Source organism: Notechis scutatus, chromosome 3 (assembly GCF_049901735.1).
Source record: "Notechis scutatus isolate UNSWTSFEM ecotype Mainland chromosome 3, rNotScu1.2, whole genome shotgun sequence".
NCBI lineage: Eukaryota > Metazoa > Chordata > Lepidosauria > Squamata > Elapidae > Notechis > Notechis scutatus.
In genome coordinates this window covers 179,179,938-179,203,116 of record NC_142011.1, presented here as the reverse complement: position 1 = coordinate 179,203,116, position 23,179 = coordinate 179,179,938, and the positions used below count along the sequence as shown (strand labels likewise).

At 39.3% G+C, this 23,179-nt stretch overlaps 1 long non-coding RNA gene across 1 annotated transcript; it reads right to left on the bottom strand.

The window, feature by feature from the left end:
• Positions 1-10,642: 10,642 nt before the first annotated feature.
• LOC148131507 (uncharacterized) lies at positions 10,643-22,807 on the bottom strand. Its single transcript, XR_015748966.1, has 3 exons — positions 22,352-22,807; positions 15,522-15,633; positions 10,643-12,262 (listed from the first exon to the last, which is right to left on the bottom strand). It is a non-coding gene; the product is annotated as an uncharacterized LOC148131507 (long non-coding RNA).
• Positions 22,808-23,179: the final 372 nt, after the last annotated feature.

Here is a 23,179-nt window from a genome sequence, read left to right as displayed (position 1 = left end):
ATAATTGAGATGATTATGGCTTACAGCTCATGAAAACCCCAAATCCACAATCTCAGAAAATTAGAATATTGTGAAAAGGTTCAATATTCTAAGCTCAAAGTGTCCCACTCTAATCAGCTAATAAAGCCATAATACCTACAAAGGGTTCCTGAGCCTTTAAATGGTCTCTCGGTCTGGTTCAATAGGAATCAATCATGGGAAAGATTGCTGACCTGACAGTTGTGCAGAAAACCATCATTGACACCCTCCATAAGGAGGGAAAGCCTCAAAAGGTAATTGCACAAGAAGCTGGATGTTCCCAAAGTGCTGTATCAAAGCATATTAATAGAAAATTATGTGAAAGGGAAAAGTGTGGAAGAAAAAGGTACACAAGCAGCAGGGATGACCGCAGCCTGGAGAGGATTGTCAGGAAAAAGCCATTCAAAAGTGTTGGGGACGTTCACGAGTAGACTGAGGCTGGAGTCAGTGCATCAAGAGCTACCACACACAGGATCCTGGACATGGGCTTCAAATGTTGTATTCCTCCTGTCAAGTCGCTCCTGAACAAAAAACAACATCAGAAGCATCTTACCTGGACTAAAGAAAAACATAACTGGTCTGTTGCTCAGTGGTCCAAAGTCCTCTTTCTGATGAGAGCAACTTTTGCATCTCATTTGGAAACCAAGGACCCAGAGTCTGGAGGAAGAATGGAGAGGCACACGCTGCAAGATGCTTGAAGTCCAGTGTGAAGTTTCCACAGTCTGTGTTGATTTGGGGAGCCATGTCATCTGCTGGTGTTGGTCCACTGTGCTTCATTAAGTCCAGGGTCAATGCAGCCATCTACCAGGAGATTTTTGGAGCACTTCATGCTTCCTTCCACAGATGAGCTTTACGGGGATGCTGACTTCATTTTCCAGCAGGACTTGCCACCTGTCCACACTGCCAAAAGCACCAAAACCTGGTTCAATGACCGTGGGATTACTGTGCTTGATTGGCCAGCAAACTCGCCTGACCTGTACCCCATAGAGAATCTATGGGGCATTTCCAAGAGAAAGATGAGAGACATGAGACCGAACAATGCAGAAGAGCTGAAGGCTGCTATTGAAGCATCCTGGTCTTCCATAACACCTCAGCAGTGCTACAGGCTGATAGCTTCCATGCCACGCCGCATTGAGGCAGTAACTGCTGCAAAAGGGGCCCAAACCAAGTACTGAGTACATATGCATGCTTATACTTTTCAGAGGTCCGATATTGTTCTTTGTACAATCCTTGTTTTATTGATTGCGTATAATATTCTAATTTTCTGAGATTGTGGATTTGGGGTTTTCATGAGCTGTAAGCCATCATCATCACAATTATGACAAGTAACGGCTTGAACTATCTTGCTTTGCATGTAATGAGGCTATCTCATATATTAGGTTCACCTTGTAAGTTGCATTACTGAAATAAATGAACTTTTGCACAATATTCTAATTTTTCAAGTTTCACCTGTAGGTGCTGAGGAAGTCGAATGCTACTATGAGTTAAAGCTGTAAAACCTGTTACTAGCAGGTGCAATAACCAGTTTAGATTCCAAGTGACTCAGCTATGACTGGCCAAAACTATCTATGTTGGTGGAGATTCTGCTTCCTTGAATACCAGCTTTTTTACTGGTGGTGGTGGGGAGCAACTAGTAGTAAAAGAGAATTGTTACTTATTTGGCTAACCTCTGAATGCCCCTTGGTGGCCAAGACTGACTTATTACAAAACACTGAATTCACACTGACTTTTATTCTATCCTTCTTGTGGAAGCTGTTTTTTGAACCCACATCTTGTGCTTTGAAAGAGCAGAACTGGTGTGACACCTATTATACTACAGCTCTTACTTAAATGCACACATATGTGAAGCAGGGGTGGGATTCAAAATTTTAACAACCAGTCCTGTGGGCATGGCTTAGTTGGTGGGCATGGCTTGGTGGTCATGTTATTGGCTGGGCGTGGCCAACTCAATATCACTCACATCAAGGCACGCATCTCCCCTCCTCTGATGACAACAGTCCTAAGTATGAAAAACAGTCATAAGTCACTTTTTTCAGTGCCGTTGTAACTTGGAATGGTCACTCCACACAAGCAAAGTACCAGCAAAGGAGGGGAAAATAACTCCAGAGAAGTTCCAGAGACAGGAAGTCTAGTCCTGCCAAGAATGTAATAAGGGTTAACGGAGAGGCAGTTTCTGTAAGCAACACCAGAATGTTTCCTTCCTATCTTCCTTACAGGATTAGGCCAGTAATTTCTTCTAACAACCGGTTCTCTGAACTGCTTTGAATGTTAACAACCGGTTCTAGCAAATAGGTGCGAACTGGTAGAATCCCACCCCTGATGTGAAGATTATAGAGTTTGTGGCATGATGCTGTTTTCATCACTCTGGCAAAAAGAGCCCAAACCTGTGGATGCCACAGCTATGCAGGTGTAGGAAACAGCATTCTTCATTTGCCTGAGACCTCCTGCATTAGTACATATAGGAGGATGTGGGTGCTGCTTTCTGAAAGAGAGCAAATGCCTGCAGGCAGCTCTATATATTTTTTAAATGTGAGGAATGTTGTTCAAATTTCTCTGTTGCTTTCTTTAATGTATAAATTATTCTTTGTTTATCAAGGGTCTGTCCTGTTTATGTTAAAAGCAGTATGCAGCAGCAGCCAGAAAAGCAAATACAATCCTGGGTTATATAAATAGAAGTATCAAGATCATGTGAAATATTGGGGCCACTTGATAAAACCCTAGTAAGACTAGCTGGAATACTGGAGTTGGCTGGAATACTGCAGCCAATTTTGGACATCATACTATATAAAAAAAAAGATGCTGAGAGTTTGGAAAAAGTTCAAAGAAGAGCAACTAAGATGATCAAAGGTCTGGAGACTAAACCATATAAAGAACAACTGCAGGTTTTGGGTTTGGCTAGTCTAAAGAAAAGAAGAATTATGGGTGGTGTGATAGCAGTATTCCAGTATTTGAGGGGCTGCCACAAAGAAAAAGGGGTCAAATTATTCTCCAAAGCACTGGAGGGCAGGACAAGAAACAATGGTTGGAACTAATTAAAGAGAGAAACAACCTTGAATTGAAGAGAAACTTCCTAACAGGGAGGATGATTAACCAGCGAACAGCTTGCCTGTAGAAATCATGGGTGCTCCATCACTGGAGGTTTTTAAGAAAAGACTAGACAGTCACTTATCTGAAATGGTATAGGTTCTCCTGCTTGACCAGAAGACCTCCAAGGTCCTTTCCAGTTTCTGTTCTGTTCTGTTCTATTCCATTCTATTCCATTCCATTCCATTCCATTCCATTCCATTCCATTCCATTCCATTCCATTCTATTCTATTCTATTCTATTCTATTCTATTCTATTCTATTCTATTCTATTGTTACTTAATATTTATCATGGAAAAAGTATAGTATTAAAACTAAGGCAGAAAGGGTCAACCATCACCCCCTTTTACAGGCAGTCTTTGACTTACGGTCACAAAATTTCTGCTCCTAAGCAAGATAGTTGCTAAGTGAGTTGTGCCTCATTTGATCACATTATTTTGCCACAGTTGTTAAGCAAGTCACTTCATTGTTAAGTGAATCATGGGGCTCTTAAGTGAATCTTCTTGTCAGAAGTTAGCTGGGAAGGTTGCAAATGGTGATCATACAACCCCGAGATAGTGAAACTGTTCATAAATACATACCGGTTGCCAAGCACCCAAATTTTTATCACCTGACCATGGGGATATTGCAGTGGTCATTGACATAAAAAGGACAGTCATAAATCACATTTTTTTCAGTGCTGTTGTAACTTTGAATTAACCACTAAACAATAGTTGTAAGTTGAGGACTACCTGGAGTTCAGAAGTTCTTCAGCAGTGTTAAGGATGAGACATGAGCTTCTGAAAGAGGCTTAGTCAATGCGAGATGGAGATACTGAAAATACTGTCATCTTGTCCTGGAGATGGGATGATCTGCTGAAGAACCAGGTTACCCAATTACCTTGGGAGTAACTCCGGTATCCATTATTGTCTATGGCTTGGTGGGGTTTAATAAAAGATTCATTAATGAAAATAACTTTGCCTGATGCTAGGCATTACTGTGTTTCATCTGTATTTGCCACCTGTCATGTATAAGGCTGTGATCAAAACAGGTGGGGCTGACTATTAACTAAGTTGGCTGACACAACCATCCATTAGGATAGCTTTCTTTGTCACATGCTAGCCAGAAGAACATGACCTGTGGGAGGTAGTTGTCTTCTGAGCTGGCAGATGGATTTTAGGGTGTGCTGCCTTGGATTTTGTTTGCTCGAACAATTTAGAGGTCATCTAACTCCTAACAACTCCTGGCAGTTTAAAAAACAAGAATACCACAAAACTTTTTTTAAAAAAATACCTAAGAATAATACACTCATAAGGGACCCAAAGAGAGGAAGAGGGAGAGGTGGAGGGAGGGGGGAAGGAGAGAGAGAAACAGAGAGAGAGAGAGAGAGCCCTGTCCAACAGAGGCATCATTATTGACCTATTCCAAGCCTTAGGAGAGCAATTGGGTCCTAAAAATCTTGAACATCATTAGTTTTCAGTGCTACCAACCCTAGACAGCTTCCTCATCCATGATTTTATCTAGTTTCCTTTTAAAACTCTACACTGATGACCACTACCACACATTTATTTATTTATTTCATAAAATGTATATGGACAACTTTCTCACAGACACCGGGTGATGCAGAACATGTAGTTTCATAGTTTATGTGTTGTGTTTAGAAAAACAAAAACCTAAGCACTTGCTTCACCTAATTCTTCCTACAATTAGCTTCAGTGGATCATCCTAAATTCCAATATGATACTTTTAGAAGTCTCTGTCATTTGGTGTCCTGTAATTTACTGCACTTCTATTAACTGTATTGCTGATTTTTATCTTGAGCTTATTGTGCTGCTTTTATTATCCTTTAATTGTATTTTTGTTTAATACACAAATAATTTTTATTATCAGATAAGGTCATATTGAAATAAATAAACAATCCCGAGTGTATTAAAGGTTAGAGTATTAAAGGTTAGAGTATACAAGACAATTTTTATTGCTTTCAAAAACACAGTAAGGAGGGAACCTTCTGATTTTTCCCAAAATGGAATCCTAAGTACGTAAGAACAGTTACAGGAATTGGATATGTCTAGTCTAATGAAAAGAAGGACTGAGGGGACGTGATAGCACTATTCCAATATTTGAAGGGCTGCTAAAAAGATGAGTGGGTCAAACTATTTTCCAAAGCACCAAAAGGCAAGACATGAAACAATTGTTGGAAACTAAATAACCAGAGAAGCAACCTAGAACTAAGGAAAAACTTTCTAACAGTGAGGACAGTTAACTCATGGAATAGCATGATTTCAGAAGTTATGGATGCTGCATCACTGAACAGTTTAAAAAAACTAAGACTGGAAAACCATTTGTCTGAAATTATATAGGGTCTCCTTCTCAAAGGGATTGGACTAGAAGACTTCCAAGGTCCCTTCCAATTGTATTATTCTATGTTCCATGTTTGTACTACTGATAAGTCTTCTTGCCTAACATATTTATCAGTACACATATTAGCCTCTAGAAGGGTTGGAAGTTATAAAGGAGTCTGATAGTTATTTACAGAGTTGAGAAAAGAAGAGAGCCTTCCATTATTTATTCCAGAAAATAATATTGCCATATTTCAGTGTTGTATAACAGTAGCCTATTTTTATAAACTTCTTAGGCAGGAGACATATGAAGGGCCATATTGCAGACCCCAGAATTCCAAAAGAAGGCTATTGGTTACATTGAATTCTGGGTGTTTCAACACACTGTAAGAACCCTGGGCTGGAAAAGCCTATGCAGCATTTCTTTCTGTGTCCTTTTTATTCTTAAAATAAAATCTGGGATATATTCAGCATCTTTGAATAGCATCAGGTGGTTTTAAGTGGTCAATGTCTGGAACACTCTACCTGACTCTGTGGTTTCTTCCCCAAACCCCAAAACTTTAACCTTAGAGTTTCTACTATTGACCTCACCCCTTTTCTAAGAGGTCTGTAGGGGGCGTGTATAAGTGCACCAACGTGCCTACTGTCCCTGTCCTATTCTTTCTTTTATTTTTCTTATATGTATCCATGTATTCATAACTATGTTTTTACTTATACCTATTATCTTGTAAGCAATTGCCAAACCAAATAAAAATAAATAAATAAAGGGAAGAAACACAATCAGTGTTAGTGAAATTTAAACTCTCTGTTTTTAGGAAGCTCTATAAAGCTCCAGAAATTCAAGTCAGGTCCTGTGCCAACTTTTATACACTGCTTATTCCCATAATTTTGGGATCAATTTCATCAACCAGCAGAGCATACATTTTCTAGTAATATATAATATGTCAGCATACAGAACAATGCAAAGTACAAAAAAGGAATTACTTTGGTGGATTCTCCTCACCCCTGGAGGTTTTACAATGATTGCCTATAGTTGAGTACAGGTGCGAGATGATTCATATGAGAGGAGTATATGAATAGACTGAAGATCAGCAGATACATTTTTTTGTTGAGACACTGAGAAAAATTAAACCCACAAAAATATCTTTGCTGCCCTGCCCTAGTGACTCAATAATAAACATGTAATTAATAATGTGCAATAATCTGATGTAATTGGAAATTCTGATATCTATACAGTAATATTTGGCCTATGCTCACGAAAGAGGTAACTCCAGTTGATCTCCATAATGTCCTATTGGTCCTAATTTGGTAGGAGATAAAACAATACTTTTTCTGTAAGGTGGCATTTGTGAACTAAAGACATCGTTTTTCAAAGCAGCCGTAACTAAGACCATTGAGTCGGGGGGAAAACAAAAAAAGAGATTTGGGCAAATTATATGTGTGGGATGTGTACACACATGTGCAAACAATATTTCCCCTCTACAATATATTTCCACACATTTCTGCACATATTTCTACAAAGCCTATAAACAAAAACACCAGTTCTTTGATACAAGCAACTGAACTGGAAGAATTAAATTATATTAAATTCTGATGTATAAATTTTTCTTTCCCTCTGCATCTAGGTAAGACATGGTCATCACATATTGTGGTATTCATCTACAATATTTAAGAAAGCTTAAACTGAAGAGCTAATAGCAAATGTTCTAACAATGTAAACTAGTTACATTTTGGTTATAAACTTGATGACACAGTTTTTTGGAAAGATTAGTAACATTTTACTCAGACACTCTTATTCCTCTTTAACTTGAAGAGTTGCATCATTTCAAACCAAACATGAGAGCTACAGCTCCTTGCCAACTTTCCATTTCTGTGTATGTTAATTTTGTTGCTGCTGTGATCACTGTTTCCGATCCTGCTCCTCACATCTCCCACAAGAAGCTAGACACTAGTTAAGATCAACTGTTGTTTCGTCAGTTTCATAGTCTAACTTTACTTTGAGTTATCTAGAGATGTGGCTCTTAATTGTCACTGAAATAAGAATTTACACTCTAATTCCTTTATCATCTGCAGAGGAATTCTGGAAGTTGAGATTAGATTAGATATTTATTTATTTGTTTGTTTGTTTGTTTATTATATAGAAAGCTCAGTGGTGGGATTCAAAAATTTTTTTACTACCAGTTCTGTGGGCATGGCTTGGTGGGTGCAGCAGGGGAAGGATATTGTAAAATCTCCATTTCCTTCCCAGTCCTGGGGGAAGGTTACTGCAAAATCCCATTCCCTCCCCACCCCACTAACCTGCTTTCCAGCTCTGTTCTCCTGTACAGGGCAACAAAAGAAGACTCAGTTGATCAGCTGGGACTCGGGAGGTAGAGAATAGATGGGGGCAGGGCCAGTCAGAGGTGGTATTTGCTGGTTCTCTGAACTACTCAAAATTTCTGCTAGCAGTTCTCCAGAACTGGTCAGTACCTGCTGAATAGCACCTCTGAGAAAGCTGCTAATACTGCTCATATCTTCCATAGAACCGTTATGATATTCTGAAGCGGAAGAGGAAACATAATTGCGTTTCAGAATAACCTTACAAGTGCCTGGTGCTCATCAGAAATAGTACTCCATTGCTGCCAATCTCCTCATTAATCCTTTGCTTCTGACATCAACAAATGTAACACCTATGGGGGCCCATTAGTGGGTCTCTCATATCTGGAACTGTCCCTGCCCACTATGAAATCACTTTGGCTGGAATGTCATCACTCTATGGATTCCTTTGTAGGAGTCCATTTGAATAGATTGATGGTCCCACCACCAGTGTGGGGATTAGTTCTACCATTAAACTGTTCATCTTGTTAGGAAATTTATCTCACTTGTTGAACTACCATTTGCCTTACTGTAACGTTTTAAAAATTTTTTTCTTTTATTGCATTTTTTTTTAAATAATTACAAGTAATGGGGGAAAAACCATAGAGATAAAAAATACATGCATTATCAAAGAAAAATAACACATTAAAATATATTTTAAAGTAAAAAAAATACAATAGAAGGAAAAAATGTATATCATTTTAGCTGTAAAAACTTTTAATTATATATATATATATATATATATATATATATATATATATATATTATATATATATATATATATATATATATATATATTGCCGCGTATAAGATGACTTTTTGCCCGAAAAACATGCCTCCAAGTGGGGTCGTCTTATCGCGGTATATCCACTGCCGCTTTCGGATGCTGTTGGACGCAGGCGCCTCTGGCTTCCCGGATCCTGCGCGCTTCCGCTTCATCCCGCTCGCCTCGCTCCGCCCGAGGCTGCAGCCTTCCTGCTCTTCCCACGGCCCCTGGCACTCCGCCCTGCCGCTGCAGCCGGGATTTCTGGAGGCGTTTCTGGTGGTGGTGGGGGGTCGTCTTATACGCCGGGTCGTCTTATACGCCGGCAAATACGGTATATATATATATATATTATCTAATGCAAATATTATTGAAGTACATATATGTTTCTAATATATTTATATAGCTAATTTATGTGGATAGATAGATAGATAGATAGATAGATAGATAGATAGATAGATAGATAGATAGATAGATCGCTATCATATTTTAACCTACTATATTTTGTAGAAATAAGTCTCTATTTCATTTTACTTCTGAGATGGTGACAACCAATTCTCCTTCAAAATGATGGAATTGAATAGTGCTATCACACTCCTTAGTCTTCTCTTTTCAAATTGAAATATCCCAAATCTCAGTTTCTAGTCCCTTTTCTGCCCTTAGAATTTCTAAAACTGTTCTATTTTTAAAAAAGATTTTTATCCCACCTTTTTTTCTTCTTATACAATGAAAAGTGGCAATTATATCAATACTCCTTCCTCCTCCTATTTTTCTCACAGCAACCATCCTGTGAGGTGAGTTATGTTGGGTTGAGAGAGAATGACAGGCTGTGTTGGGTTGAGACAGAATGGCAGGCTAGTCAGCTAGTTTTTCATGAATGTGGGAGTAGAACTCACAGTATCCTAGTTACTAGGCCACCACCATAACACTAAACTGGTTCTCATTCTTGTCTGAATTAATCTTAAACAGTGCATTCCACAAGTATGCAAATACTTGGAAGGTAAGTCTGAAAAAAGCAGAATAAATTGATTTGGAAGCTACACTCAATGTAACTTAAAACTATATTTTCATTTATAGTCACCAGATACTCAATTTCCATTGATTCTCTCTGGTTTACCTAACTGTAGTCTCTATAGATCTACTTGCTTTTTGCATCAAGTTCTACTTTCCCTTATTCTGTAAAATAAAATAAAAAAGTAACCTTTGCTTTCAGTAACATGAAGGTAAATCATAATAGTCTAAATGGTGTTTGCAATGCATGACCAAGATTCCTTCCCTTTATAGGTGTGCCAACATTGAGCTCCTATGCAAAAGGAAGGTAGATTGGGCCATGCCATTGCAAAAGGTAGAGAACACTGAACACAGTCACAATCACCTTCTGGACTTTTTGACTTCCTTCAAGGATGTACCTGCTTGCCTCTCTTACAGTTGGGAAATTATTATCCTGTTCTGTAATAGTACACATTTTTGTGCATTTATTAAAGGAATGTCTGCAGTATCTCACAGCAGAGGAGCAGTAATATTGGGGATGAACAAATCCATTTGGTTTAAAACTGATATGCATCATTAGCCTAAAGATGACACATCAGGAAGCATTGAAAAATGCTTGGAAGACTAAACCTCTGATCCCAGTAACTGACCCAGATTGAATTCTGCAATTGTTATTAATAATAACCACTCTTTAGATCTACAATTTCTCTGCACAGCAGATCAGTCCAACAGGAATTAAAAGTAAGTTATCCACATTTCATTATCCATCTATATGACATGTATCTTGATCAGTGTTTAGGAATATGATTATAGTCAATCAAATATATTTATCCCATTTCTAATATGAAACAACATCAGCCTATCCCTGGTCTTTGGGAATAGCAATAGCAATAGCACTTAAACTTATATACCACTTCACAGTGCTTTACAGCCCTCTCTAAGCAGTTTACAGAGTCAGCATATTGCCCCCAACAATTTGGCTCCTCATTTTACCTCCCTCGGAAGGATGGAAGACTGAACAACCTTGAGCTTGGTGAGATTTGAACTGCCAAATTGCAGGCAGCCGGCAGGCAGTAGAAGTAGCCTGCAGTACTGCACTCTAACCACTGTGCCGCCATGGCTCATTTTTCCTCATCTATTGGGAAGGACCCAATAGGTGGGGGGAAATGCCAAATCTAGTCTGAACATCTGGCTGATTGTGAGATAAACCATAATAGTGGAAGCTATTTCACTATTCAACTTTATAAATCTATACCACCTCTGAACTAAATAAATTTTAGAATTTCCTTTAGTGTTGTTGAGAAAGTTAAACCTGAAAAAGTTTCATGGGTAGAATAGACGTATACATTTATTTGCTTATTCTCAGAAACATTTTCCATACTTTCAGGGAATCTGTTTCATAACATTAGTTATTTTGCAGGACGTTAATCAATATTAGAATCTATGGATGAGAAGCAAATGGAGATTTAACATTCTTGCACCAAAAATGCCCTGAATACATTCCATCAATGTAGGTCTCATATCCAAAAGGGATTTATTGTCTAATTCAGGGTTGTAAAACTCCCAGCCCATGGGCCAGATGCGTTACGTGCTGGCCATGCCCACACTTGGTTTAGCGAAGGGGGGGAAAGTCCCAATACGTTGCATGATGCCACTGATTGTTACAATGTGAGTTTGACACCCCTGCTCTAACTGATAATGGCTTACTTTACAATAACTTTTGTCATCTAGTAAAATCCAGGTGCCTTGAAACTACATTTCACAAAATTCCAAACTTTCACTTTAGGCAGGAATCCTAATTATACTTATTTCTGAATTAATGTGTACATACTGGTATGACTGGCTAAATAATTTATTGAAATATACTTAATATCCTGTTACATTTATAACTGCAGACATTTTCACATTTGAATGTATTCACAAGTATGCAAAAAGCCAGTTATACACATTTTTCCTATTGAATAACACAGTTACTTCATATTATGCAAAACTATAAAAAAATTTCTTTCCTTCCTTCTTTGGGATAAGAAAAATGAACATACCAGAAGTTAGAGAACCAGTAGCATGAATTTCATAAGCTTGTAATTTTTTAAAGCATAAATTAATATGGATATAATGAACAATGGCTTAGTAATTATTACTTAGGCAATATCTTAAAATAATATTGTGCCTTCCTTTCTATAATATTAATCCCAGAATTTAGAATCCCTATTGCATTCCAAAGGCATGAATTTAGCTAGTTGAAGGCCTGCTATTTTGGTAGTAAAATTGGACCACATAAATCTTGTGATTTCCACAAATGCAGAAGAGAAGGATCGTCCATTGGTATATAATATTATAGAATATACAATGAAATGTGTACTTTTACAAATATATAGAAAAAATAGACTGAAGCTGTAAGGCACTATAAAATCTTTATTCAGAAAGTTATTGAACTTGTCGTGGTGTCCCAATTCCATTGTTTCTTTAGATTCTTTCCAATTATACATCAGGTCCAGCAGTAGGATGAAAACATTCTTAGTCAATTTGATGATACCTTTGGAGGGGAGAATAAACTAGTTTTTAATATTCTTAGCCATGATATCCTTTGGACCCTCTATCCAGGTTGAGCTTAGCAGACACTATATAATGGTGGTTGTTACTGATCTTGGTGGATCAGAGAGAATGCAGTCCAATTCTACTCTTGGTTTCCATCATTTCATCCTATGGAGATTATGGAATCTTTGATCTGATATCTGGAAACAAACAAGTTGAGACATAATTCAGATAAAACAGAGCTGCTATTGTAAAAGCAACAACTCATAATTGATTCTAATTGAGGCTTACAATGGCTCACAACTGTCTCTGGAGGACAGGCTATACTTTGTGTATTTGACTCAGGATTAATTAGAGAAGCTAAGACAACGACCAGCAGTGGGGGTTTTTTTTTAACCATCCTAGGCTAATGTGTCAAACAGTGCTGACATTGGAAAACAATTTGCTACAATAAACTATGCTTTAGATTCACAAATGTATACTAAACGTAATAATATATTATGATATACTGTTAATATAAACTAATATTTAGAAAGGAAACTTGATGATGCAAGTTATAGCTGCTAGTACATTCCAACACTCTTGCCACTTGACATTAGAACTATAGTAATAATTGTTCTTCAACTATTATGAAAGAAGTTAATAAGGCAGATGTGCAAATAACCCCATTACATAAACAAAAAAATAATATTTTTACCTGAATAGTCCACCACATCCTGTCCAATCCATCCATTTCTTTCCCAACTTCAGTGTTTGTGTTAACTTGTACCACATGCCATTGTTTCATTTTTTATGAACCCTAATGGATAGACCACTATGGCTTATTTATGCATCCGCATTATCAGGTTGCTCCATAACTGGTTACAGACCAATGGCCACTTTTGGTATTGCAGAAATGAACAGCATTGCCTCTAAATTTCCTTCAACCACAATGAGAGCAACCATCAGGAGCATTTTCCCACTCCTGAAGTGTTATTTTCCTACTTCTGTCACCTAAAGTGATATTCATTTTGCTTTCAGCACATTTCTTTCTTCTAAGGCAACTTGACTGGCTACTTTGCAGAGGCAGGAATACCTCATCAATTGAGTCTATGGGTAACATGGTCTCTATAAGTAGTCCTCAAGTTATGACGACAGCAATAGGGCCCGAGATTGCTGTTGCTAAGAGATGCAGTTGTAAAGCATGATATCAGATGACTGCATCATTTAGCAATGGCAATCCCAACTGTAACACCACAGCACATGGGTTGGGAAGAGGGAGAAGTCCCAGGTAAGGAATCAGGTGGGGTTTGCATGGGTGCTATGGGAGATGGGTGTGCCATGTGCCAGGAAGTGCATGTTCTGACCAAGGCTTCCAAAACCGTAATTACGCACATGCTTATTTTAAAAACAAGTCTTGTTTTATTGCAATGCTGGGAATTATTTTCTTTCCCAGCCAGTAATGAATCTCAAATAGTCCCTCGAGATAAACACCCCCCTTTTTTTCCTGTGAAGTGCTGCCAATAACAGAAGTGTCAAATGAACTAGAAAAAACAACAACCGAAGTACAAAGAGCTTCAAGAATGAATCTGAACTGAATGAACGACTTTGCTTCCTGCAAAGGTTTCATCATCTTTCCCTGTCCTTTATACCTTATGGGAGGGGCAATCACCTCCCAGCCTTACTCCCGAGTCACCCCTTTTGTTTCAGCTGCTCTCGCCTTCTAGCAGCTCTGTACAAACGTGCACTGGGAACAGGCTCCCCTGGGTCCTCTGCCTCGCTGCTGCCAGACTCCGTAGGCTCTGGAGGCAGCACCCCACTCCCAGATGGTCCTGGCCTCATCTCTGCATTGAATGCAGGACCCTCATCCGAGTCCTCTCCAGACTCCTGGGCTGATCCCCTTTCTTCTCCACTGTCCGATTCCACTGCCATCTGCACAGGCTGCCAGCAAACCACAACAGTGCAAGAGAACTGATGGAGGGTGCAGAATGGGTTGGCAGAAACTGTGAGAGAGGTGGTAGAGACCCTGGGAGGGGCAGCAGAGGAGGCTGGGGTGACTTGTGGATGGCGACACACTATGAACTGCAGCTAGAAGGAGTGCTAGATATTTTGCAGCAGACTCCTTCGGAGAAAAATTGGTGAAAGTGATTTACAAGGGCAACTTGCAATCTTCCCTGGCACCTCCCCATTGATTTCACTTGTTGGAAGTTAAATAGGAAGGTTGCCAATGGCAATCCTGTGACATGGCTTGTTGTGATGTCATAATCACTTGCTGGGGATCCAAATGCTTGGATCGCAATCACATGACTGGGACAACTTTGGGGACCAGTCAGAACTTCATTGCTTTTTTTTTTAATAGATCTGGCATAACTTTGAACAATCTCTGAATGAATAGATGTAAACTGAGGGCTATCTGTAGTGGTTTTTTTAAAAGTAACCTTGATCAGTAGCCATTCTACAGTGCATTCATTACAATTATTACTTAGCATAGAGTATTACTGATTTAAAAGCCACCAGATTTTTTTAAAGTTACTATTTTTCTTTTCCTGAGATACTTACTAATGCACTGGGGTTACCAGGTTTTTTTTTAGTAATCCCAATTATGCAATTTACTCAACAGACTGAAAAAATGATGAAACAGTGCATCACTACGCTTATTCATTTTGTTTTAAAGAGATTTTTTTTTTTAGTTTGGAAGTATTTTTATTTTATTTTTAACCTATATAGGGTATCTCTCTGTCTATATCTGTCTATAAGTAGGTAACATTTTATATTGTAAAACCAAATACGTTAATCTCCTATGTATTTAAACTGTTAAAAAAAGAAGACACTTTGCTTTTTGTGTAAGTGAAACATTGTACTTTCTGGAAAGACAAAGAAAGGTCTATAAGCAATTCCATATCTCTTAATGTGTAATTGTGGATAAAATCACTAATCTTTACATTGGGAATTATTAAACATTATTGTCCCTCATACTTCTGTATAGATGTCCTGCATTTAAATTATTGCTATAATATTAACTTGGTGTATCAGTATATTTTTATATCTGATTGAAGCAATATATTGATGAGCCAGTTTTGGGGTATTAGTTAAGGCATCAGGCTAGAAATTGGGAGACAGTGAATTCTAGTCCTGCCTTAGGCACAAAACCAACTGAATAACCTTGAGCCAGTCACTCTCCCTCAACCTTAGGAAGCAGGCAGTGGCAAACCACTTCTGAAATCTTTCCAGGAAAACTGTTAAAACAGCAAGCAAAGGTCAATAACTCTAACTTGAAGGTACCAAAACAAGCATTGGTAATTAGAACATTTGTTTCATTAACAGCATATGCTTAATTACATCAAGTATTAAGTGTATATTTTTGTGTATAAATCCAAAACCACACTAACTGTGAAAAGGCATTTTATATTAACATGTATTCAAGAGACATTCAATCTTAAAAGAGGAACAATGAGAATTTTCATGTGCATAGTCACTTACCCAGTTCATAGTTGGACTCAAGTAGGTCTCAGATAGGTGGCCAGAGATCTGAAAAGTTCCTGCTTCCCTTATATCAAACATTCATTAATTGCCTAGTCATTTGTGGACCTAACTGAAAAGAATGCGAGGAAGAGGGACAAATCATACATTATAGGTGGTCCTCCTGATTAAAGCAATAAAAACTTTGATGTTTCTTTTGATTAACCTCTATTATTTGGCCCATTTTTTACCAAGGCATCTTTGGAATATTAAACTTGGATATCCTGAATTACACTTTGTTTTCCCAATGTAGAAAGAAGTTTACACAGCTGCATTCCAAAAATACTAGAAGTTACTGAGAAAATATGTGCTCAGTTTTGGATCCCATTAAATTGTATTTGTTGAATTTGGTTGCAGTTCTAAATACACAATTTTAAGGAGTTTCAGAGAACTCAGTAGGACTCCTTCCTGAATAAATATGCATGAAAGCTCAGTCCACCCAATAGATGTGCTTTAAAGAGACAATGCATTGAAAGCCATAGAATTTTTTTTAAAAAAAATCTTATGAGACAAGATAGATTTCAAAGCAGCTTGCGGATTGAGAAATCTGTGCAGCCACTCCTAGTTCTGAAGTTTGCAAATATTTTTTGTCATGTTACCCTATGTTATTTTCTCCCATGTCTTTGATACCTGAAACTGATAGTATGGTTCTAATCTCATTCAATGATCCAGAGACGACAATATAGTAGCTCTGTTTAGCTTCACTACAGTATCTTCTAGATTTTTTTATTGCATATCATTTATTTGATATTGACTTGGAATTATCCCTGTACCAGTTTTTGCCTTACAATATGTCCATTGCAGCAGCACTAAACTTAGCTACTGAGTCAGTGGTGGAAGGTTCAAAATTTCCCAGAGGAACTTCCATTGGCATAAGAGGGGTGTGTCCAATCTTCCATTGGCATAAGTGGGATAAAATAAACTTGTCTGAATAACCCTGTAACAATTACATAGATGTAGTAGTTTATTAATTTATTAGTCTTACAAGAAGTTTAATAATATAGGTAGGTTAACAATCATTGCTTATTGAAAGTTACAACAGTACTGAAAAGTACAAAAAAAAGGATTGCATTTGGTCCTTGAAGTTGCAATTATTGGTCATATGGCCACAATTTTGGCACGTAGCAATTGACTTGCAATTATGACCGTTGCAGCTTCCTGCAATCACATGTTCAACATTCAACAATCTGTATTTGTTGGAGGTGCTGACTTCCAACAAGCAAAGTCAATGGGGAAGTCAGCAGGAGGTTGCAAATGGCAATATGTGAAATTGCGCTTAACCTCAAGGGATTCACTTAATAACTACAACTAGAACTGCTATAATAATTTGCATTGCCACATGACATCAAAATGTATGATCATGTGACTTAGTGGCAGAGTTTCCAGTTGCAGCTACGATTGTTAACCAAGGACTTCCTGTACAGGAGTGATTGTTTCTATCTTATTAGCACATACCAACCCTTCAAGGTAAACCAGACCAGAAAATCAATGTCAGGTAAGTTAGTACAACTTTTATTGTAAAGCTTTAATAACAAAATATTCCAATATGCTTCCTTCCCTTTATCTTCATGTGCATTAGGAAAGGGTTTGTCTGAATCATTTACTTATGTTACATTCTTGCTCTGAACTCAAGCCCTTTTTATATGACTGTTGGTGTTTGGTTTTGTCTTCTGCCCTTCAAGATAATTCTCCCTTCCCTGTACACATGGGTAGGTATGCTCAATTAATGGAATTTTAGCATACCTGTCTTGCAGCAAAATAGAAGGAATGATGTTATATAACAGCTTTTCTCAACATGGGAAAAGAGACAGGATGTAAATAATTTGCTAGATCTCATATACTCTTAACAGCCCAAATTCTATTGTTCTGGGACAATCTATTTACCTCAGCTTGATGTTCCATATCATTCATTGTTTGAGTAAGTGTTTGCTTAGCCTGATTGTATCTTAATGTCAATACAAATTGTGCCAAAAGCCCAAATGATGTAAGCTTCTACTCTTCCACCAATTTCCAGTTTTAGGCAGTGTCATCAGCAAGAACTAAAGACAGAAAACTGTTGGGAAGTGTTGAATTTTCAGTCAACAATAAACCATCAGCTTTCAGCCTTCTATTGAATATTAGGCATTTTTGCCTCCAGAACAGAAATCTATCTAACCTGGATATTTGGCTGTCCTGTTAGGATCAGCAAACTCCTATCTCAATAATTTTGTTTTAGTCTAGTTCATCCTTCTTGGCATAAATTCCTACCTTTGTACCACACAGAATTTAGGCCAAAAATGTGGCTTCAAAAAGCTTCCATGCAGCTGGTATTAACTGACCACACTAGTAAAGAAAATACACTAAATAGTTGACTATCTTGACTCTTGAGGCTTCACATACTATTTAGTCACAGTGTGTGCTCCAAATTGCTTTGGAGTAGGAAAGCTCTCCAAGATATTTTAAAAATTTGACCAGATTAATTTCCAGTCTCCTCTTTATTTAGCTTTCTCCTGGAAAAAAAGCAGCATTTTTTATTTTTTATATTTTTTCAAAAATTATTTACCAGATAGTTTTGCCTGCTATGTAAAATATGGCTTTATTGCATCTGTAATACAACAGCAGAATTGTCTGTATAAAGCATGGGGACTTTATGCCTGATATGTTTGCAGTGTAAATATCAGGATTGTATCAAATATTGATATAGTGATATATTAATATATATATTAAACAAAGTTAGAGGTAAGATATACCCCTAATGCATACACACCAGAGTGAGTTAACTTAAGTAAATTACAGCTAACTTTTAGACACACGTTAGAATATAAATTCTGCAGCAAGGAAGATCAATACCATAAATGTGTTTTAAGCTTTTTCCAAGAACAATTCTAGGTATTGAATTAAAAATCGATTTAAAATCTAAAATGCCCACATTCAGGAAAGATTTCATTTTCTGAATATAGCTTTGCACAAGATGATGAGGGATATTGCTTTCTTATTTTGTATCCAAATCTGTATTTCTTTTCAATTAGCACGCATTCATGATCAAACCACTTTGTAGCTTACTTCAGTTCTTTCCAACTTATCCAGAAATAATATTCTTAGTATTAAGGGACAAGAGTTATTATAAGCATGAATCCATCTATCTACTGAAATGAATGTAGGTTTCATGAAACCATCCAATAACAAACAAGCATTTATAGATATAAATAACCCTAATAGGTATATTCCACTCTTCAATCTCCCTCTAAAGCACCATTAACTTCTCAGTTTGCTAAACCAAGCTCCTCGCCATCTGTTTTAACACAAAATCCTGCCAGATGACTTCTTAAGTCCTTTACTTCTAGGTACTATAACAATTGCTCCTCATAATAATTCTTAAATTGCAGAAATAAGAAATGATAATTTGACCTAATTCTAGTATCCATACTAGAGTTGTACTATTATCTGTAATCTGGGTATGCAAACCAAGTGGAGACATGCCTATACTAACCAGACAATTTGTGATCTGTTGGGTTATTCCTCTTTCCACATATAATATAGGCTTGAGCATCTCATCTCCCTCAGGAAAACCTCAGTGAAGCAAACTCCTCTCCTCTACTCCCTATATTGATGTGTCCCCAAGGACCCCCTCCATCCAGGGAGGAAGAGACTTCACCTGTTGATGCTGGTGCCCCCCAACCAAAATCCAAGTCATCCTTCATCCTTCCTCCACCAGCCACACCATTAAGAGATTTCAAATTTTGATCTTGATTCCAAAGCAGCCAATGGCTACTTGCCCTTTGGGTCTTTCTGTCAGCTGAATAGGTACAGGGCACAAGGGAGATGGGGAAAGGGCAGCGACACACCCCTTCCATCTTCCCTCACACAAGGCAACCTATGCATTTCTGGGAAGTGTAGTCATAAGGCATGGTAGTGCCAAAGTAGTCACAAATTTGCCAAATTTCAATCTTATGGAAGTCATAGGTCCCGGATTTTGGACACATTAGTTATCCTGTTGGAGGTATTTTTTATTCAAAAATTGTTGTTCTATGATGCCCCATTCTGTTCAATTGAAGGTTTCAAAGTATCAGATGTGAGAGTTTTGAAGATAGATAGATAGATACCGTGTTTCTCCAACAATACGGCCTCCACCAATAGGAAGACCCAGCATGTTTTCTAGGCATAAAATCAAATTAAGCCCCTCCCCAAATTTAGGCCTAGTTTAAAACATGCAAAATAGGGGGAAGGGTGGGGGGACTTGCCATTTGGAGTGCCGTTGGAGCTACCACCGCCATTTGGAGTGCCCTTGGAGCTGCTGCCGCCGTTTGGAGCTGCCTCTGCCGTTTGGAGCCGCCGCCGCCATTTGGAGCTGCCTCTGCCATTTGGAGCCGCCGCCGCCGTTTGGAGCTGCCTCTGCCGTTTGGAGCTGCTGCCGCCGTTTGGAGCCGCCGCCGTTTGAAGCTGCCGCTTCGGCGTTTGAGCACTACCGCTGTTTGGAGCACCACCGCCACTCCAAACACGGCGGCAGCTCAAACACGGAAGCAGCAGCTCCAAACGTGACGGCGGCACTCCAACGGCGCCGGCAGCTCCGGCAGAGGCAGCTCCAAACACGGAAGCGGAGCCACCGCCGCCATTTGGAGCTGCCGCCGCTGTTTGGAGTACCATTGGAGCTGCCTCTGCCGTTTGGAGCCGCCTCTGCCGTTTGAAGCTGCCGCTTCCGCGTTTGGAGCACTACCGCTGTTTGGAGCACCACCGCCACTCCAAACACGGCAGCAGCTCCAAACACGGAAGCAGCAGCTCCAAACGTGATGGCGGCAGCTCCAACGGCGGCGGTGGCTCCGCTTCCGTGTTTGGAGCTGCCTCTGCCGTTTGGAGCTGCCGGCGCTTGGAGTGCCGCCGTCACGTTGGAGCTGCTGCTTCCGTGTTTGGAGCTGCCGCCGTGTTTGGAGTGGCGGTGGTGCTCCAAACAGCGGTAGTGCTCCAAACGCGAAGCGGCAGCTTCAAACGGAGGCGGTGGCTCCAAACGGCGGCAGCAGCTCCAAACGGCAGAGGCAGCTCCAACGGCAGAGGCAGCTCAATGGTACTCCAAACAGCGGCGGCAGCTCCAAATGGCGCGGTGGCTCCGCTTCCGTGTTTGGAGCTGCCTCTGCCGTTTGGAGCCGCCACCACCGTTTGGAGTGCCGCCGTCACGTTTGGAGCTGCCGCCCCGTGTTTGGAGTGGCGGTGGTGCTTCAAACAGCGGTAGTGCTCAAACGCGGAGCGGCAGCTTCAAACGGCGGCCGGCGGCTCCAAACGGCAGAGGCAGCTCCAAACGGCAGAGGCAGCTCCAAACGGCGGCAGCAGCTCCAACGGCACTCCAAACGGCAGCGGAATGGGCAGAAGGAAAGCAACAGAGGCAGGTGCCAAAGGTCTTGGGTCTGCAGCAAAGGTGTTTGGTGGGAGTAGGGAGCTCTCTGCGCTTCGCCATGATCGCCCTTAGGAGCAGCTGGTGGCGAGGCTGCCCGCGGGCGCTCTAGATGAGGATGAAAGGGGGAAATTAAGTTACCCCCAAAAGACGGCCTAGCCGCTTTTTCGGGCTCAAAAAAATAAGGCCCGGCCTTATTATGTGAGAAACACGGTAGATAGATAGATAGATAGATAGATAGATAGATAGATAGATAGATAGATAGATAGATAGATAGACAGACAGACAGACGACAGACAGACAGACAGACAGACAGACAGACAGCAGACAGACAGATAGATAGATAGATAGATAGATAGATAGATAGATAATGTATATATATGTGTGTGTGTGTGTGTGTGTGTGTGTGTGTATTCATATTGAGACTCAATTTAGAGACTAATATCAATCTCTAAAGATGACAATAGAATATATAGTCTTGATTGATACTGATTTGCCTCTTTTTCTTATTAAATGAGGGCCATCTCACATACTGAAGGTGTGCATAATATTGATCCAATAGAAGTCTATTGTGACTGTTCTGTTTGAAAGCCTTATGGATTATTCAGGGTCATACGAAGCAGTCTTAACAGGTGTAGGCATTATTTTGCATGCCCACTCCATGTTGACATTTTACCCAAAGCTTGGAAGACTGTTGGGCAAGATGCCAAAGTTCTGTAGAAGCAATCAAAATCCTAAGAGCATTTGTGATGTGACTTATGTTGAAAGCAGAGCACTAATCCCTTAACACCATGAAGAGTAAGGAGCTGTATTATATCTGGTGTTACACTTAGGTTCTAAGCATCTGCAAGAGATATTTATGATTCATTTGGTATTTCCCTGAAGAAGGGTTGATTCTTTTCTATTGACAGCATAATTTTAATTGCAAGTAATATACTTGGCCTTTGTTGCCAAGATGTAAAATCAGCTTACTATCTTAATGTTTGTTTTATGTATAAGAAATATAATACCCTTGTCAATATAGGAGTTTCATTTTGTTTTATAATCCATATTAGAATACCATTATTTTTTCAGAGCAAGAAATCCTTTTTTCTATTAAGGCTTTTAATTCCTCTGGCTTATTAGTTTCCTGCAGCTCTTCAAAAACAGATACTGTTTTGTGTACAAAAGTTTTACAACCAAGGACAAATCTGTATAGCTTTCTAATCAGTTACGGTTTCATCTTTTTCATTCTTCAATTCTGTACCAACTTCTTCTCCTTTACTTCCATCTACCACTATCTTTTTGGCTGACAGAAATAGTCAACATCTCAGTCTAGTAAAGAATAATATTTAATATCTGATATGATGAGAAGAATGTGTGATTTTTTTCTGTATTTAAACAGTTTTATATTTTCAGTTGCTTATCCATTTTTTGTGGTTTAAATTACCTCCTGAGGCATTTCCAGGTGTGTTCTTTATCATGCTGCAATGCTCTCTAGTCATTTTAATGCTCAAGTGTGCTTCCCATTCAATTTCTCATTTGCAAAGCAACCTAATAAGCAAGGTAGGAACAAGGATTATAAAATTACTGATCCACCCCAGGTTGTTGTATACCAAAGAAACTGTCTTCATTCCTACTTCATATCAAAGGGAAAGGACACTGCTTGCATACAGGTATTCTTTGATTTACAACTAGTCATTTAGCAACCATTTGGAGTTAAGATGGCTTCAGAAGGGATGTTTTGTGACTGTGATGACTCAGGACAAGGCATGAAGGTCATACAGCCAGCTGAGTTCAAGCACCCTTTTAATGGTCCAAATGTCCCCTCAAATGCTTCCACGTTCTTGGCAAGTTCCAGAGCAAAGCACACACACACACACACACACACACACACACACACACACACACACACACATGGCAGCCTCTGGCGGTGCCCAGTCCAGCAAAACAAAGGAATAGGGAAATGAATCCATGAAACAAGGAACAAACAATAAGTCCACAAACCAAGGAACAAAGTCCACAAAGTCAGGAAGAAGATACTGAATCCACGAAGTCAGAAAGAAGGCACTGAGTCCACAAGTAAGGAAGAAGCAAGCAGTCCTGAAAACTCCAAATGTCTGTACCAGCACACCAAACCCTACCAATTCAGCATTTGCTCCAAACAAATGACCCTCCACACAGCATCTCCTTAAATCTGTCCCCAGGTGTACCTTGCAAAGAGGGGCGGGGTGCTCTCCTCCCGAGTCGTCGGGTTGGCCTGCACTGTTCCTGCCTT